At 33.4% G+C, this 7,272-nt stretch overlaps 1 protein-coding gene across 1 annotated transcript in view; it reads right to left on the reverse strand.

Annotated features, from left to right (window-relative positions):
- Positions 1–6,670, reverse strand: part of LOC145686148 (sodium- and chloride-dependent glycine transporter 2-like) — a 237,836-nt gene extending 231,166 nt beyond the window's left edge. Inside the window, exon 1 of the mRNA XM_081759141.1 lies at positions 6,562–6,670. The gene's annotated coding sequence lies outside the window, so the exon portion shown is untranslated. The remainder of the gene's footprint in view (positions 1–6,561) is intronic.
- Positions 6,671–7,272: the final 602 nt, after the last annotated feature.

Raw genomic sequence — 7,272 nt, forward strand, 5'->3', positions numbered from 1 at the left:
ATATTCTTCACAGCCCTTTCTCATTTTTTCTAACATTTTATTGATTTTCTATTCAGATTCTGCAACAAGCGCCATATCGTCTGCAAATCTTATACATCTAATCATTCTACCTCCTACCGAAATACCATCATCATCATGTAGGCTCTTTTTCACTATCTCTTCTAGATAGACATTAAATAGTGTTGGCGAGAGGCAGCATCCTTGTCGAACTCCCCTTCCAATTGCACTCTCTTCCGTCAGTTCTTCCCCTATCCTAACACTTACTTGTTGGTTCATGTATAAGTTTCTTATTAGTCTTCTATCTTTCCATTCCAACCCTATCTTCGTTAGAACTCCCAACAACAATTCCCAATTCACGCGGTCAAAAGCCTTTTCAAGATCAATAAATATAACATACACCTCTTTCCCTTTTTCTATAAATCTTTCACCGATCGCCCTTAATAATCCAATTGCATCTCTTGTGCCCTTGCCTCTTCTGAGCCCGACCTGCTCCTCCTCAACCTCTTTATTTGTTCTTTCATATAACCTTCTGTTCAGTATTCAAAGCAGAATTTTAGCTGCATGAGATATGAGACTAATAGTTCTATAATCCTCACATCTCTTTGGGTTCGATTTCTTAGCCATCGGTATCATGATCGTTTTTAGAAAGTCTCTTGGCCATTCTCCTGTTTCATATATTTCATTGCATAGTCGCCACAATTCTTTCTTTCCCTTGTCTCCTATATTTTTAATGAATTCTATTGGTATGTTATCTATTCCTGTTGCCTTTCCATTCCTAATCTCGGATATAGCCTTTTCAAACTCATCGCGAAGAATACTAAATCCTTTATCATTATGTAATTGTTCAATAATTAACATAAGCAGGCATTCATTAATTTATATTAATATAATAATTAACAAAACTAATAAGCGGGTGATTGATGACTCAGTGGTAGAGTTTTCATCTATGGTATTCTAACCCAGGACATGTGGGTTTTCGATGGCTAATTTTGTGTTCGAAAATTTTCCCGGTGGTACTCTTGGTTCCCTTTCTTATATTTGTTCCATCATCACTCATTAACGAATTTAGTTTATCAAAACTCTATAGCCATATATTCATTCTGTCCGTCAGTGAAACAAACAGTCTCAAGAACTATCTGATGGATTACCAATCAATTTTGGCCATGATGTACAGAGTCAATAGTTAAGAATCGAGTTCCCTGATGAATGTAATATTCAAACCGGAAGCGGTACAAATCAACCATTTCCGGTTTTAACGTTAATCATTATATAGTAAATATGGTAATAGATAGCGAGAAGCGGTTTCCAGTAATCGACATATATAACATTCATGTAGATAGAATGTTACCCAGTTTGTGCATCTGCTGAAAATAATGAACTTAGGTATTTAGAGAGCATTTTCCGCTTTAGAAAATGTGTGCTTGGTAAAGAATGTAGAGAATTAGCTGAGTCAGGCACGTAGCTAGAATATGGTAATAGGAAGGGGGGGGGGGTCTGTCACGAAATACTGTGGTTAATTACCAGGGGCTCAATCATTCTAAACTATTTTATTGGCAACATATATTGGTTCGTTTAGCCAAGATTTCTAATGGGGGCATGATATGAAATACTGTGGTTACACACCAGAGACTCGATCAATCTAAATATTTTACTGACAACATACCCATATTGATTGGTTAGGACAATAAAATGAGGATATATTAGTAAGTATTTTAATAAGAAGCTATGAAGAAATCTCGAGTAAAAGAATATAAAAAAAAGTATTGAAAAAGATATCGTCTTCCGAGGTCATTCGAACGGTGTCGAGAATTTTGCGTCTGGGAAATTTGCGCCCTATCTCAAGAACAGGGAAAATTGCGCCTGCGATGTACCTCCACCGGGAAGTTTGAGCCCTGCGAAATAAAAGAACCTATTGGAGCTTACGCATTTGCTCGGAGGGGCTGACATTACAGCATAAACAATCCTCCCCCCACAACCATGCTATTTGTGATTTATTTTCATTGTGGCTATATAAGGTGAGAATAAACTTCAATATAAGCCAAAAGAACACAACGGATCAACGCAATCACTGCTTCTTCCAGAGATGATTTTGGGGGAACACTGGCCTCCCCAGAGCTCTCAGAGTGCCCCCTCGGAGGAGACCAAAATAATACGTCTATAATATAATAATAAATAGAATAGTACCAGCAGTGACCCCCCTCCGGAATACTAAATGTGCCCCCCGGAGCATTTTTCCTGAAAGAACGACTGAACGCAATTGTGTGTTTGAAGTGTAATTCCAGCAAGTAAACACACTGTACATAGTTTTCTTGATAATATTACTGAACTGATTTTACATTCACTTTACATTTTCTTTTCTATATTTTGTGTCCTGAAAAGCCAAACAACTCGCAAGGATTGTGAACAGAGATATCTGGGTAGAGCCAAACAGCCTTTTGTAGATTAAATTATACTCTTTGATTATATTAATAAATAATTATATATCAGTCATTTATACGTTTATTGTAAATTTTGTAGTATAATTAAAAATTGTATTTGTATGGATTGCCCTTTAGTGAACTAAAATTGTATTTTTTTCATTTGTTCGGAATATTATAACGGATGGAGTAACTCACTGAGACGATGAGAGGCAAGCCTAGTTCAAGTGCGAGTGGAAGTTACTTTAAACAATACAATAATAAGTTGAATTGTAGGGCGCTAACATCCCAGTGCAAATATATAGCCGGTGCATTTTCCCCTCTTTTTGGGGTAGGGCGCAAACATCCCAGTGCAAACATATTGCGAGCGCATTTTTTCCTATTTTTGTGGTAGGGCGAAAATTTCCCGGGCGCAAAATTCTCGCATTCAAAGAAAATATAATGTCCGTGAAGTTGACAAGCCACTTATGTCAGACTCCAATTTCGACTTTAAACGTCGCTAGTGCTACGTTAGTGTTCGATAGTGACGCAAATCGTTAGTACTCCAACTGCATGTCAACACGCCCACTTCTAAGAATCATCTCAAAAATGAGGTTAACCGTTAGAGCAAGTAAGTGCTCATTGGTGCCATTAACATTAACGTTAATGCCTCCATCGTACGGCCCTTTGAGTAATAATAACACCACGTTTTTTGCTAGTCTCAATGCGTCCCTATATTCTCGCAAACATTCTGACGTGCCCAAGTTAGTTCCTTTTTTTTGGGGGGGGGGACTATTGTTTATCTGTTATTGTTTATTGTTTATTGCTAGTCTGCAGAGTAGTCCTTACATTAATATGCCATTGTCCTTGATAATCATTGCGTATTTACAAGCAATTTGTTATTACTGTCAGAAAATATCAAAAAACAACAGATAAAATCTACTACTTAACGGTTCATATTTTTCTTTTACAGTACATAAACGATTAATAATAATAATAATAATAATAATAATAATAATATATTTATTTTAGTGCCATGAACAGCCAGATAGCAAAAATACAGCACTTAGTCATAGAACTAAGGGTTATAACACACATCTTATATTCCTTTTAATATTAACAATACATTTGTTTCGACGACAGGAGGTCATTGTCTATCTTATAATATACACATAATTTTATTATTTCTATCTTGTCTGCATAAACATAATTAATTCATTATTCATTAAAATAGTTAGTCAATTTTCTTAAAATTGTCCTTAAAATAAGGATGCCGTCAAACATACAGATATACTATATAAAACATACATACCTATTAAAATCTATACGTCAGTTCAATAAATACAATTATCCCGATAATATATTAAAAGAACTTGTCAGTTTTCTTAAAATTATAGAATTTTTATTCATGGGAATCATTTCCGATGCTTTTCTAAGGTTATATGTTGGTACCCTTATACCTATATTATGTAGGCAGTATTCACTACTATATCTATAATCTAAAATTTTCTGAATAAAGTTTTTCTCTATCATTTTTCTTCTTACATGTAATTCTTGCAACCCCCAGTATTCGTTCCAGTAATCATAACTATGAGAGTAGTAATCTTTATTCTTATTTCTACACAATAGTCTAATGAAACATTTTTGAACCGATTCAATTTTTCTACATAATGTTGTGGATATATTATTCCATATAATTGCACCAAATTCTAATCTGGGTCTTACAAGTACCTTAAATAGATAGACATATGTGTTTGCATTTTTAAACTCAGGCCACTGTCTAAATACAAACCCTATAGTCTTTCGTGTTCTATGTACTATGTCATTAATATGATAATTAAATTTCATATTCATATCAAATATTAGGCCTAAATCTTTAATCTTTTCAACTTTCTGCAGCGATATTCCATTTATGACATATTTGCTAACATAGTATTGCGTCTTATTGGTATATGAAATAAACTTAGTTTTATCACAGTTTATTTTCAGTAGATTATTTTTACACCATATACTAATACTATCCAAGTCTTTTTGGAGTAAGTAGTTATCATATTCGCTATTCACTATTCTGAATAACTTCAAATCGTCCGCATATAATAATATATTTGAGAATTTGATCTTTTCCGTCAGGTCATTAATAAATAATGAAAAAAGAAGTGGTCCTAAAGGAGATCCCTGAGGTATACCATTCTTTATGCAGCCATTACTGGAAGTTATATGACCAATTTTCACTCTATATTCTCTGTTTGATAAATAACTTTGGAACCATCGAATATACTGAGAAGATAGACCAACATTGGATAATTTACGAACTAGAAGTCCATGTTCTATAGAGTCGAAAGCCTTTGACATATCAATATATATAGTGTCAACCTGTAGTCTGTTTTTAAGAGCTAAGTACGTAAAATCTGTAAAATGTACAAGATTCGTAACAATTGATCTGCCTTTATAAAACCCATGCTGAAATTCAGTTAGTTTATTTTTTACATTAAAGTATATATGGTTATGTATTATTATTTCAAATATCTTACTAAATGCATTAACTAATGTGATTGGCCTATAATTTTTCATATTACTTCTATCTTCTGTTTTATGTACAGGTACAATATATACTTGTTTCCATGTCGATGGAAACTCTCCACATCTGAGAGATTCATTGAATATATTTGCTAGAATGGATGATAACTCAGTACCACATGCTTTTATTATATAGTACGGTATGTTATCTGGACCAGGAGAGGTACTTCCATTAATCTGTTTAATTGCGCTAAGGACATCCGATTCAGAAATATTAGGTATATTAATTATATCTCCGCTACAAATAGGTGATGTAGAATACATGTTATGGCCATTTACATGACTTAGTCCCAGATTAAAATTTTCACTGAACATTTCTTTAAACAGCTCCACAACATCAGTCTGTGCAGTAGCTACTGTTTCATTATATTTCATTTCATTAGGTAATTTTTTGTCATCTGAGTTTTTAAATACTTTCCAGAAGACCTTATTGTCACTAACAATGCTGTTTTCTAAACTAAGATAATAGGCCTTTCTCGCTTCTAGATATTTCTTTTTTACAATTTTACGTAATGTAGAATACCTTTGGTACCACATACTGTCATTGGTTTGTCTTGCTTTGACGAAACATTTAGTTTTCTTATTTATTAAAGTTTTTAGTTCCCTATTCATCCAGGGGTCTTTAAACTTGGGCTTATTAATGACTACTTTCTTAGGTACATAAGTATCTAGAACATTATATATACTATCATAGAAACTGTTGGTCATAGTGTTAATATCACTTGTATCTACATTCAATTCATTCATTGCCTTGATACCTTGATATACACCTAAGAAGTCAGCATTCTTAAAATCAAAAACTTTTGTTTGGTTAAAGATATTGTCTTGATTGTTATTATTACTTTTAATTACCTCCCATTCAAAAACAAAAGGTGGATGGAAGCGGTCAATTTTAATTAAAGGTGGGACATCATACACAATGGAACTATTATCCATGTTGGTTAGCAACAGGTCAAGAACTTTATCTTTCCTATTAGGATCATACGACCTATTCAATTGTTTTAGATTAAGTATATTACTTAGTTCAATTACTTTGTCAGCTTTTTTCATAGTGTAATAGTTATATGTGGTTATAGTTCCAGTAGCCCAATCTATTCCACCTACGTTAAAATCACCTAAAACTATAAGGTTACAATTTCTTGTTATTAGAAAAGTGGTTAACCATTCACAGTAGTTAATAAAATTCTTCAATGGAAAGTCAGGGGGAATATAATGCAAGCACAATAATAATGGCTTGTTGTCAGGGATTAAAACTTTAACTATAATAATATCAAGAATATCATCTGGGGGAGTTATAATTTCATATGCATATTCCTTTTTTATGATAACTATACAGCCCCCACCCTTAGTCTTGTTTACTAGTGCCAAGTTTCTATCTTTACGTATAGTATTGTAATTATTTGATAATTGTACAAAGTGTTGATTCATTTCTTTTAACCAAGTTTCAGTGATACAATAAATATCAAAGTCATTACAATTTACTTCATCTATAAATACCTTCTCTTTAGTATTAATTCCATTAGCATTTTGATAATATAATCGCAAGTGCGTCATACTTATTTTATACTAGTATATGCTATTTATTTACCTTTACTATCCACCTTCTCAGCTCTAACTTCATGGCACACAATTTCTTCCTTTAGTCGACCCATAAATTTAGTAAATAAGACACCATCTGGCCATACATTCGGATTATAGACACAATCAAAATCATTTTCTTCTACAGCTACATAAAACGAGGAATAACTACTGTGTTTTGTTTTTAACTGTACACATTTAGTAACATTAACATTAGCACTTTCCTTCACAAATACAGAAAGATCTTTACACGAAACACTAGGATCGAGTCTCGTCACAAACAGTGCAGACGTACGAGGACCTTTTTTGTTTACTTTCAATTTGCCCGTGGCATTCTTTCCTTGCATTAAAGTATTACGATTCCTGTTGTCAGAGTCAGATAAGGTTGTAGTTTTTGTTCCACTCGGCAGTTCTTGGTTGTTTCGCCTTAGGCGTTTGGTTATCAGCTTCCATTCACCAACACTTGTTTCCTGTTGTAAACTGTTAGAAGGTGCTTCATTGTCCTTGACCATGACATTCATAGAATCACCTTGCACCTTTTTTTGATCAGAGGGTATTGAACTATTCATCACTTCAGCAAATGTACGAGCTTTATTATTAGCTGATAGCAACTCATTTAATTTTATATTTTCCTGTTTCATCGATATCAGTTCAGCCTTCAAGGAATCATATTTTTCACTAATATCACTTAACATAACTAAAACCTCATATAGCTTATTTT

Source organism: Thermobia domestica, chromosome 5, assembly GCF_964235325.1.
Source record: "Thermobia domestica chromosome 5, izTheDome1.hap1.1, whole genome shotgun sequence".
Taxonomy (NCBI): domain Eukaryota; kingdom Metazoa; phylum Arthropoda; class Insecta; order Zygentoma; family Lepismatidae; genus Thermobia; species Thermobia domestica.